This window comes from Oryctolagus cuniculus, chromosome 15 (genome assembly GCF_964237555.1).
Source record: "Oryctolagus cuniculus chromosome 15, mOryCun1.1, whole genome shotgun sequence".
NCBI classification, from domain to species: Eukaryota; Metazoa; Chordata; class Mammalia; order Lagomorpha; family Leporidae; genus Oryctolagus; species Oryctolagus cuniculus.
Genome location: NC_091446.1, coordinates 41,447,339 through 41,460,792, shown reverse-complemented (window position 1 = coordinate 41,460,792; position 13,454 = coordinate 41,447,339).

Sequence of the window (13,454 nt, the reverse complement as noted above, 5' to 3'; positions counted from 1 at the left end):
TCAAATATGAAATGAGAGATCTGGGCTGCATCAGATAACTTAATTTCCATTTAATTTTAAAATATTTATTATGATCAACAACATATAACATAAATTTCCCTCTTTAAATTTTAAGTTGTAGTACGGTAGTGTTAACTGTATTCACATTGCTGACAATAGATCCCTATGCCCATTTCATCCTTCCTGACTGAAACTTTACCCACTAAACAGCAATTCTCTACTCCCTGCTCCCAAGCCCCTGATTTCACTTAGCATATTGTCTTCAAGCTTCATCGATGAAGCACATAACAGTATTTCTTAGTTTTTCTAAGGCTGAGCAGTACTCCATTCTATCTTCTTTATTCATTCTCCGGCCATGAACATCTAGGTTACTTCCATATCTTTTTTTTTGTAAAGATTTATATATTTATTCATTTACTTTTTAAAGATTTACTTATTTACTTGAAAGGCAGAGTTACAGAGAGGTGGAGGTGGAGTTGGAGGCGAAGGCGGAGGGGGAGAGGAGGAGAGGGGGAGAGGGGGAGAGAGAGAGAAAGAGAGAGAGAAATCTTTCATCTGCTGGTTCACTCCCCAAATGGCCACAATGGCCACGCTGAAGCCAGACGCTCCATCCAGGTCTTCTATGTGAGTGGCAGGGGCCCAAGCATTAGGCTATCTTCCATTGCGTTCTTGGGGAAAATGGCAGGGAGTTGGATCAGAGGTAGAGAAGTCAGGTATCCAACTGGCATTTATATGGGATGCTGGTGTCGTAGGTGGTGTCTTAACCTGCGATGCCATAATGCTGACCCTGATTCCACATCTTGTATGTTGTGCTTAATACTGCTATAAAGTGATGAGTGGCCGGCGCCGCGGCTCACTAGGCTAATCCTCCACCTAGCGGCGCCGGCACACCGGGTTCTAGACCTGGTTGGGGTGCCGGATTCTATCCCGGTTGCCCCTCTTCCAGGCCAGCTCTCTGCTGTGGCCAGGGAGTGCAGTGGAGGATGGCCTAAGTCCTTGGGCCCTGCACTCCATGGGAGACCAGGAGAAGTACCTGGCTCCTGCCATCAGCTCAGCGCAGTGTGCCAGCTGCAGCGCGGTGCCGCGGCGGCCATTGGAGGGTGAACCAACGGCAAAGGAAGACCTTTCTCTCTGTCTCTCTCTCTCACTGTCCACTCTGCCTGTCAAAAAAAAAAAAAAGTAATATCTGTGGTGGACAATTAATCTAGTGTTTAAGATGCCCACATCCCACATTGGAGTACCTGGGCTCACCATCTGGCTCTTGCTCTTGATTCTAGTTTCCCAATAATGATGACACTGGGAGGCAGCAGTAATGGCTCAAGTAATTGGTTTCCTGTCAACCTCACGGGACACCTGAATTGAGTTCGTGACTCTCAGCTTCTTCCCTATGCTGTCCTGACCTTTTGGGGCAAATGGAGAGTAGGCACATGGCAAGTAGTGAATAAATGTTAACTAGTTTTTTCTTTTGGATCATGCAGCTAAATATTATTTTTTCTTGGCTTACTTTCTCCTTCTACTTCTGCACTGTTTGTGTTTGCTTTGAAAGCCTTAGGATAAGACCCCTTCCACCATCTTCATGAACATATTTGCACTTCTTGTTAATGTGTCAGTCTGAAGTAAAGTAGTTTTACTACTTGTTCTGTTGAAGTCTTAAGGCTGATGCATAGCTGCTCCTGTAAAATTACTAGTTGAGTAGAGTACTACGTGATCTCTCTCAGCACTCGAATAAATGTCAGAGAAGGCACTGGCACATCTGCTTTTTCCCCTCATGATGTGCATATGTTTGTGCAATAAAATGTGAGTTTCAGATATGTTACTCCATAATAATGTGTTTTTAGTACAGCATATCACACATTTTAGTTGAGTACCTGATATTTATAATAAATTATGTAATCACATGTGCAATATAGATGACTCAGCTGCATTACAAAGATTTCTCATCATTCTTTATTCAAAGGACTGACATTTTATGAGATGACTGCTATTTTTATCAGCATCTCAATGGTGAGGAAATTGAGGTATGACATGTTTAAATTATTCTTGAGCTCCTACACTTAATATAAGGTGCAATGAAACTCTCACCATATGGTTTTACCATTAAGGGGGAAAAGACCATCAGATCACTGGGTACCCAAAGAGGGAAAAGAGTTACCCCAGGAGGAGAAATCAGAGGACTAAAGAAAACATTTCATCTGCTTGTCAGTTTTACCAAAGATCATATCAGGAAAAGAACAAGAAAGGCTGAAGCCAGTATCATGGTGCAGTAGATTAAGCTGCTGCTTGTGACACGGGCATCCTCTACCAGAGTGCTGGCTCAAGTCCTGACTGCTCAGTTTCTGATACAGCTCCCTGCTAACGTGCCTGGGAACGCAACAGAAGATGACTCAATTGCTCGGGCCCCTGCCACCCATGTGGGAAACCTGGATGAGGTTCCAGGTTCCTGGTTTTAGCCCTGCCCAGTTCTTGCTGTTGTGGTCATTTGGGGAGTGAACCAGCAAATGGAGGACTTTCTCTCTCTCTCTCTCTCTCTCTCTCTCTCTCTCTCTCTCTCTCTCTCTCTCCTTCCCTCTTCCTTTCTCCCCTCTCCTCTAATGCTGCCTTTCAAGTAAATCTTAAAAACAAAAAAAGAAAGAAAGACAAGAAAATGAAAGGCTGGATATTAGAGGAAGATGGAGATGGGGTGAAGTAAAGGATGTAATTGACTTCATGCTACCATGAATAAAACAGAGGCCCTGAAATTGCCCAGGGCAATCCAGACAAGATGGAGAATTGTAAATGAGGTCTCTTGATGGTTTTTGTCCCCACCTGGTAACTGAATGTCCATCTGATGGTCAAATTTTTTTTTCTTTGAAACTGTACTTAAAAAGCCCATTGCCACCAGTCCCTTTGTGTTTATTCCACTCTTTGTAGCCCCACTCCACGCCACTCTGGAGGCCTTTGACTCTAATAAATACTTTTAAATCTCAAAAAAAAAAAAAGGTTAAGGGAGGAAGAGGTCACTAACCAACTAACCCTCACCTGTCTGATCATTTTCCCCAGGTGATAACATTGTGTAAAATAATCTCTGAATACCAAATATTCTAGTACCCATCAACTATTACCCACCCTGTAGCTTTGTTACAGAGACATACAAATGTAACAACATGAACAAGAAATTTCTAAGTTATATTTAATAAGTGTTTATTGATACAAGGCTCTGGGCCAGGCTTGGGAAATAAACATGAAGTCTATATATTCTGGATATAGTTATCAAATAGTTAAGATTTTTATACTACAATTGCATTATTTTCACTAAAAGTCATTGGTTTCATGCAAAACAATCACCTTTTAATTCAATTTAATAACTAACATTTTAATAGCTTTTGCATATTGTTTCATAACATATATTCACAAGTTTGAAATAATTCCTATGCTGTGCTTGGGATATAATCATTAAATTTCTCACTGTGGTATTTATTAGCTCTAAAACTCTCTTAGTCTTCTGAGCCACAGTTTTTTAACTGTTTAAACAGGAGTAATAAAAACTTTTCCTGCTCTTACATGGAACTATTCTGAGGATAAAATGAAAATTATATATATATGAGAATGAGTTCTAATGAACATACAAACATAAGGCATGACATCTACATCTAACAGATCTCATTTACTCAGAGAAATCTTGGTCAAATTTAATTCTCCTAAACCTCAGAATCCTCAGCTACAATATGAGAATAACAGTAATTAGTTGAAAGAGCTAAATGAGCTAATGTTGATACAGTAGAGTATATACAGTGTTCAAAAATTGGTGTCTGTTATTTCATTCACTCAATCCTTCACTATTTACTGATCACCTCTTATGGGACTAAGAAACAAATATATAGCATGTCACAACCAATGTGTAATGAAGAAAATTAAAGAACAAGAAAAGAGTGTAACAGGGTATGATGGAGGTGCTTGTATGTATCAAGTAATCAGAAAAGGCCTCCCTGCAAGGTGCTATTAAGCAAAGATCTGAAGGATGTGAGAGAGTCATAGCACACTGGAGGAGGATGATCACCAACAGAGCAAGCAGCAAGGGCAAAGGCCCTGAGGTAAGAGTGAGTTTCATATTTTCCAGGAAGAGCAAGGATGGTCAGCATGACTACAGGATGGAGAGATAAAGGAAATGGTTCAGAGAGGAGCAGGAAGTGGGCAATGTAGAGCTGTCAATGATATGGAAAGGATTTTTCAATTCAGGCACTATGGGAAGACATGTGAGGCAGTAATTATGAGTCAACAGAAAGACAATGGTAGTACAAGTGGAGAGATGTCTGGAGTCTGGACATATTTTTGAAGAACTGTAGAATTTACTCATGGACTAGATGTTATATGAATGAAAGAAAAGAGTCAAAGATTTGTTTTTCTAGTTAGACAGGTAAAAATTCTGGAGACTGTTATTGACTAGGATAAGAACAACCATGGAAAACGAGTATGCTTGAGTGAAAGTAAACCAAAGAAAGAAGAGTTTGGTTTGGGATGTATTATGGTGGGAAATGCCTATTGGGCATTAGTGTTAAGATGCCAATTAGGAGGCCGGCGCTGTGGCTCACTTGGTTAATCCTCCGCCTGCGGTGCCAGCATCCCATATGGATGCTGGGTTCTGCCCGGTTGCTCCTCTTCAAGTCCAGCTCTCTGCTGTGGCCCGGGAGTGCAATGGAGGATGACCCAAGTGCTTGGGCCCTGCACCCACGTGGGAGACCATGAAGAAGTGCCTGGCTCCTGGCTTCGGATCGGCACAGCTCTGGCTGCAGTGGCCATTTGGGGAGTGAACCAACAGAAGGAAGATCTTTCTCTCTGTCTCTCTCTCTCTCACTGTCTATAACTCTACCTGTCAAATAAAAAAAAAAAAAGATGCCTATTAGGTATTTGCATGTGCATGCACAAATCATAGGAGAGGCCCATGTTGGAGACACAAATTTGGAAGTCATCTGCTGTGGAATTAGATATAAGAATGGAACACCGAAGCCTTTCAACAGAGTTGGGGAAAGTGAGACACTAACAAAGGAGAATGAAAAGTAGTGATGAGTCAGGTGGGAAAAGACCTATGAAAGTGTGGGCTATAGAAGCCAAGGGACAACATGCTTCCAAAAGAAGGACATAATGTAGTACTACTTCAGCATGGAGGGTAAGGTTAGGCCTGAGAACCTGAGAAATAATCCTTGAAGGTCCCAGCATAGGGAGGGTTCTTAGTGACCCTGAAAGGTGAAAATGAAAACCCTACTAAATAGGTTAAAGGGAGAATGGAAGAGAAGTAGAGACAATGAGTTTACGCAATGTATGCAGAGTTTAGCTGCAAACAAAGGAGAGAAATGGGGGGCCTGAAGGGAGATGTGGGAGATGGCTCAAGGAACAATCTTGTTTTTGAAAGACAAGGGCTACTAAAGCATGCTTGTAAACTAACTACGATGATCCAGTAAAAGGAGGGGCAGTGAGTAATGAAGAAAGAGAATGCGATTCCAAGAGCCATGCCTTTGAGGGGAGAAGGGGAATGGAGTCCAGAAGACAGAGGGAGGGATTGGCAATGGAAAGAGATGTGACTGCTCATCCTTAGAAGGAGGGAGGACAGAGCTTAGATGGGCAGGGGGAATGCAGAAAAGCTGTTCATATGGCTTCCTTTTTCTCATTGAAGTAAGAGAAAGTCTTCGGATGAGAATGAAAAGAGTGGAGAAGGTGCTAGAGATGGAGGAGAGAGGACAGTCATCCCAGATCCGTGGCAACTGATTGGACTAGAGAAATGACAGAAGGATTCATCCAGTACTTAACACCCTCCTGAGTTTAGTGGTATATTACTCACGTGAAATAAGAACGTTGGTTAGTGACATACTAACATTTTTGTTATTAATTTGTGGCATCTTTTTCTTTAAATATTTATTTATTTGAAAATCAGGGTTATAGATGGAGAGGGAGAAGAAGAGAGGGGGAGATGGAGGGAGGCAGAGAGGAGGAGAGAAGGAGAGAGAGGGAGGGAGAAGAAGGAGAGGAAGAAAGAGGGAGAGGGAGAGAGAGGGAGAGAGATCTTCCACCCTTTACTTCCCAGATGGCCACCTTGGCCAGGCTGAAGCCAAGAGCCAGGAGCATCATTCAGATCTCCCATGTGGGTGGCAGGGGCCCAATCACCCATGCCATCTTCCACTATTTTCTCAGACACATTAGCATGAAACTGGATTGGAAGTGGAGCAGCCTGGACATGAATCAGTACCCACATGGGATGTTGGTGTCTGTCACAGGTGGTGGCTTTACCTGCTATGCCACAATGCTGGCCCTAATTTCTAGTATCTTTCAGTGGAATTTCTAAAGTTAATAAATAATTTTAAACTCATATTCAAGATGAAAATTTTATCAAATAATACCTACTTCCTTATTTATTAGCAGATGTAGAAATTGAAGATTCCCAAAAATGTTACTGTCAAAAGTTGGAATTTATTGCTTTATCTCATGGATCTTCAGCAAATTTGAGTACTTGGTAATGTGCAAGTGGTGCTCACCACTTCATTTATTCATCTCTCTATTTTATCCCTTTATTTTCCACTTTCTAAGTTTTAATCTTAGACCCCTCCCTCTCTCTATCTATGCTAAATAGTCCTAAATGATAACCAGACTTCAAGATTGCTTTTATGTCCTGTGAGGTAACCTTAACTTCTAACAAATCTGTAATTTAAAATTATTTATTTATTTGAAAGATAGAAGCAGAGATCTTCTGCCTATTGGTTCACTCCTCAAATGCTCAAAACAGTCAGGGCTGGGCCAGGAGCCCAGAACTCAATCTGGGTCCACAAAGGGGACAGGAACCAAAGTACTTGAGCCATTGACTCTGCCTCCAGGATGTGCAGCAGAAGGAAGCTGAATCGGAAGTGGTACCAGGATTTTAACTTAAGTACTTTGATATGGGACGTGGTTATCCAAATGATCTAATTGCCAGCCTGTCCCAAAGGTCTGTAATTTTGATTGGTTGACTTATTTAAAATCATACCTTATACTAATACTTCAATTTGTGTTCTCTGTTCCATGAAGGGAATAAATATCTTGAATTTCCTGTGTTAAATCAGACCTGGTTTTGGAAATTCCCTTGTATTGGCACACTGCTGGAAGTTAAAAGTAAGATACAGTCTAAGACTACTTTATTTCTTCTTTAACCAAAGAGTTTAAAGGTGTAATCTCACTGAAACTAACAATGATAAATTCAGAATTTACAAAATAATATTTTAAAGACCTATGTGAAAAATTATTTCCCCATACAGATAGAAATCAAGCAATGATAAATTCCAAGCCATTTTGTTGGCTATTTTTTATAAGATGCTGATTCCAAGAATGAGCTTAATGGATAGTAAGTTTACACCTTTTTAACATTAGGCTAAATCCTGATGATGCTTAATTCAATCAAAAATATTTATCAAAGCAAACTGGGTTGGGTTTACTTTTATTTATTCTAGGAAGAAACGTTATTCATTTTTATTTTATAAAAAGCATAAATTCTAACAGAACCAGATTCATTTGCTCTTTAAAAGTTCTCATATTTTACTAGTTGCTTCAAACGTTTACATTTTAGTATACTCTTGGGGAAATGGGCCTATTTGTTGGAAAATAAATTTATTTTACTTGGGGGGAAGGGTGGGAAGGCTGATTCTTGAGCCTGCAAAACAATGAAACTTAAAATAGAAAGCATGTGGTTTTCATTCTTCCAATAAACCTCTGTCCTCTGCCATCCCATCCCACACCACACACAACTCATGACAGCACAGGGCTATCAACTAACAAAAAGTGATCTGGCTCCAGTTTCTCAATAAAGTTTCTGCCTTTTCTGTTTCTCACAGAAACAAGGTGAATCACATATTTTAGACTCATGGTTTCAAGATAAACAAGTTTTTACACGTGTGGGCACCACTAGGCTGAAGAAAGATCTGGTTAATCTGATCAAGTAGAAATGCTGTTACAAGAACATTTTCACATGATTTAAAACAATGGACTGCAGTTAAATGTACCAGATGCTTTCAGGAAAATAGGAGCCAAACTGAATGGGTCTAAATATTCATAACATGGTATGGCCATCAAAAAGGTTGGATGTGTTATGCAAATTAATATATTTTTAAAAGGGAGGGAGGGAGGAGAAAAGAAAAAGAAGGAAAGACAAAGGAAGAGAGGAAGGAAGCAAGGAGAAAGAGAAACAAGCAGTTAGGGAGAGAGAGAGGAGAATGGGAAGAAGGTTGGAAGAGGAAAAAGGGAATGGGGAAAGAAGAAGGAAGGGAAGGAGGAAGGGAAGGAAGCAGGGAGGCAGGCAGGAGGTCCAGCCAGAAATATGACAGGAAAAAAGATAACTCAGAAACAGGTGGGAACAAACTTTGTGGTGGACTGCAACCTTCATGGCCTATAGCTCATCAGTGTTTCCTTCAAAACAATTAGATCCAAAGATAGCTAAAAACTAAAAATAACAATGTACCACTTTTCATATATTATTTAGTCATCACAACTCTGAGTAACTGCTAAATTAATTCAGTCTTAAAGCTGAGGATAAACCTAAGAGAGGGTAAATAAAATTTACAAAGACACATAAATGGTAAATTGCAAATTTGAGAGTTAAACCAAGCTGCCTAATCCCAATATATTTCTCTTCTAATCTTTACAAAAATGGGACCACTAAGCTACTACTATTTGACCTCCTTCAACTTTCCCAGCATGCTATAAATACTTTAACATTTTTAAATGGTGTCTGTGTTTTTCCAGGATGCTCTGTTTCTACTGTGTTATGTGTGTAACAGTTAAGACCCAAAGAACTAAAGGCTGCTTTGGTATACCAACTTCATTTTGGAGAAGAAAAGAAAAAAAAATTCCCATACCCAGACTCTATTCAGACCAATTAAATAAGTCATTTGTTAAAGTACCCAGGTGATTCAAATTTGTGGCCAGAGTTGGAAACTCATATATTTAGGACCAGTTTAGTCATAATGGAGTAGCATAAGATGGCATCACCTATTTTGACATCACTTCACTGTTTTGAAGCATTTGATGTAATATATTGTCACAGATACTGTTTCTAGACTGTATGTTCAGTAAATTCACTAAAATTGATTAATTAGTTCATTTCCACTCTGAATGTAAGCATATAACTTTTGAAATTCTGTAGCAGATCTTACTTTTAGCTCACTGCCTTTTCCATCATGTCAAAGGGTTAAGATATTTCTTGATACTGTTTCTACCAATGAACTTGATACTCTTCTCTTGATACTGTTTCTACCAATGAACTTGATACTCTTCTCGGTTTCCTGTCATACATAATCTTAAACATCACAATTTGTGGGCTTTTCCAAGGTAGAACAGAGACTAGAGGATCACTGCATAATGTTAGAGATGGTTCTTTAATTTGGCAATGAGCCATTTGCTAATCATCTCCTTTTGTTGTTCATCAAATTCTATCAACTTCTATTTCACAGGCTACTTTTGACATACTGGCCATAACAAAAAGATGTTTTTAGTTGACTTCCTTTCGGGAATTTCTTGGATGTTCCCATGGCCAGCACTTCTGGAATAAGAACTTTATCTCCCAGCTGATGAATATCCAACTCAAACTCCATTATCTTTCAATGATCAATATTATTTACTTAAAAAAGCACAACTCTTCTGTCTCAGGCTTGAAAATTAAAATTTATGAGCTGCTAAGAAGAACTGGAATCCACTGGGAGTTAATATGAAGGAGAATGAAGGACATGAACAAAAGAGCCAACATTTTAAAGTAAGTTATTTATGATGTAGTGATGCTCAATAAATATTTCTGTGAAAAATAAATGCAATGTCTACTGTACATCTAATATGTGTCCTAAAATTATTAAAATTGCAAAATGAATCTGCAAGGTAGAAGGTTATTATTCCCATTTCATAAATGAATAAATTGAAGAAAGAGTTAATGAACATGCCCAAAAAGACCCTAATTTAGGTCCTGCATCTTTGGTATTGGTGGCAGAAGAAGGACTGGCCCTGGGTAGCATGTAGCAAGTGTTAAGAAGCAGCTTGACATTTTTCAGTGGCAGCTTCCTTTGTGTTTCTTAGTAAGGTCAAACTTAGTGGTTTGTTTTATGTAACGTAAAACTGCATCCTATCTCCAGCAAGATATTTAGCTTAATGCATGTCCCTGAGAAGCTAAAATAGACACTCAACATCCCTGGTAGGCAAGTGACAAAACATTACCCTCTGAAATTAGGTCTGAATTCCAATCTGTCTGGTAGTCAACTCTCCAGTGACAAATAAGTTATGACCTCATTTCAGAAAGGATAAAGTGACTAGATGCCTGAAAGAGCTGGCATCACCTGTAAGGTGAGGTATTTTTGCCTATAGATTTTCTGCTCAGAAAATCTGAGATGGGGGGCCGGCACTGTGATGCAGTGGGTTAAAGCTCTGGCTTGAAGTGCCAGCATCCCATAATGGGCGCCGGTTCTAGTCCCAGCTGCTCCTCTTCTGATCCAGCTCTCTGCAATGGCCTGGGATAGCAGTAGAAGATGTCCAAGCCCTTGGGCCCCTGCACCCACGTGGGAGACCCAGAAGAAGCTCCTGGCTCCTGGCTTCAAATCGGTGCAGCTCCAGCCGTTGCGGCCATCTGGGGAGTGAACCAATGGATGGAAGACCTCTCTCTGTGTCTCTACCTCTCTCTGTAACTCTTTCAAGTAAATAAAATAAATCTTTTTTAAAAAAAGAAAAGAAAATCTGAGACGGCCTCTCTGCTCATTTTGCCAGATGGGCTACAAAACAAGACTTGTCAGGAAACTGAAACTTGCAACCAAACAGAGGCCGGTTGCCAGAAAGCATGTTTCAACACTGCTCTGTCAGCATCACAACTTATGTAAGTGCCTGTTTACGAAATGGGGGACAAGAATTTGAATTGATGAGAGTTTTAAGGTTTGATTAAACGTCATCTAGTAGAGAGTTCTTGATTGGAAAGTCTAGTCATGATTCTAGCAGTAACTTTGTCATGTTAGGAGCCTTTTAACTTCTCTGAAAAAAAAAAAATGGCCTACAAAGTCAACCTTGTAGAGAATTGTAAGGAAAAAAGAACTTTCCTAAGTGAGAGCCGTGCACCCTGTCTAAAAAGTAGCATGGTTCCTTATGGTGACTAGAAAGGGAGTGGACGGCTGCTGGTGATTGTCATGGAGGCACTTTAGAAGTTAGAGGACACCAAGGACAGAATGTGCACATTATCCACATAGAATCTGGCAGAAAAAGAACTGACAAAAAGCAAGAACAGCAAGAACAAGGCTGGGGTGGGAATGGAATGGAACTGAGAACACTGAGCCTGGGACGTTTTTCCCTGGATTGCATTATGGATGGATATGGTGGTTGCTGTACAATGGATTTCACAAGGACAAAAATAAGGAGGAGGAGCAAACAAGAAAAAAAGTTTACAGGAAAAGGAGTAAAAGAATGAAGGAAAAGGAAAGCACGGTTCTGATCAGGATTACTGGGGGGTAGGCTGGTAGGGAGCCATCCCCCAGAATCTCTGAAAACAGGCTGCAGGAACAGTCAGCAGATATCTGGCAGGACCAACAGAAGACCTCATCTCACAATATGCATACCCATTCATTCTAGGAGGGTATTTGGCAGGAAATACATTCAAAAAAAGAAAGAACAGTGGTTTAAATGATCAAGGATTTTATTGTCTCCATGGATCTTTCTCTTTTTTCATTCCACAACATAAGCATAGCAACTAAAGCCTTCACATACCCATTTCGGGTAAGAAGAAGCAAAAAAGTGATGAGCAGAAAGCAAAGGTTGTTGTTTGTTTTGTCCAAAACAACCCTCCCTGCCCCAATCCACCATCTGCTGTCTCCACTGAACAGAGCATGGGTACAAATCACTACTTCCTACAAGGAAATCTAGCTATTCAGTTGGTCTCATTTCTGCTCTGGATAAAAGTATGTTATTAAAAAAAAAAGGAAAGAAAAGCAAAGAAAGGGTACTGGGTAGACAAACTGAGTATCACAACAAGAATTAGTATTTTAAATAAATCCTATAAGTATCCTGCCAAGATCACTTTAATTATCTTTTTTGCATATATGAAATACAGTATTTTTAAAATATAAACAGTAAATATATACCAAGATTTTTAACAGTGTACTTTGGCTTTTTATTATTTTTAAATAATTCATTACCTTCAAAATATTTTAAATGGTTTTCCAGATATTGACATAAAAATGAGAGATTTCAAATGTGTATACACATAGAGGAAGTACATAATTCTGAGGGTGAGGAATTAAACAAAATGAGAAAAGCTAGCAATAGTGTACAGTTCTCATGAATATCCCACCACATGAAGGACACAAAAATGTACTCCTAACAAAGACAGCTAAACCAAGATAGAATAAAATACAGCATCTATAGAATATTAATGGTACATGAATTGTTAAAAAGTACTCCAATATCTTGCTGCATGATATTTCAACTCTTCACCTAGACAACTGGTTGAATTACCTGAAATCAGAGGATTAAATACATTTATTTTAATAACTGACTTTCAAAGAAAGTGAAAGGGAAGACAATACAAGCTGTTTCCAGGTTAAATTCTAATACATAAAAAAGAAGTAGCTAGCAAATGAAAGGAAGAAAGCATTGCTGAATTTGTGAGGACCGAGGAGAATCTGGGATATCATCATCGCACACACCCTATAGTTTACAAAAACAGACTTCAAAAGTGGTGAAGCAGACAACTGACACTACCAGAGTTCAAGACTAAAGTAAGGCTAAAGTAGCCAATACAATATGGCACTGGTGAAAGAACAGAAAAATAGATAGGTTGAACAAAATAGCCTAAAAATAAACAACATAAATAGAATCAGCTAATTGTTGATGATGAGGCAAGGCAATACAGTGAAGAAAACTTCAACAAATGGCTCTGGAACTGCTCAACATCTACATGCGAAAAAACAAAATCTACACACAGATCTTATCCCTGTCACAAAAATTAACTGAAAATGCATCATAGGCCTACCTGTAAAACATAAAACTACCTGTAAAGACAAAAAAAAAAACTACATGTAAAAACAAAAAAAGAAATAAGATTCCTAAGAGATATCACTGGAGAAAACCTAAGTTATCTTGCGTTTGGTGATAACTTCCTAGATAAAACATGAAACATATGGCCCATGAAAGAAATAATTGATGATCTCAAATTCATTAAAATTAAAAATGTCTGCTCTGTGAAGATACTGTCACGAGGATGAGCAAATAAGCCACAGACAATATTTGCAAATACACATCTGATGAAGTGCCTGTATCCAAATATACAAAGAACCCTTAAACTCAATAGTAAGAAAATAAACAACTCAATTTTTCAAAATGGGATATATGCACAATAAATGCATACCATGATTTATGTCAGTTAAAAACAAAATCAATACTTTATATTCTTCAGGTTTTTTTTTAATGGGAAAGATATCAAAAGGCACATTACAAAAGAA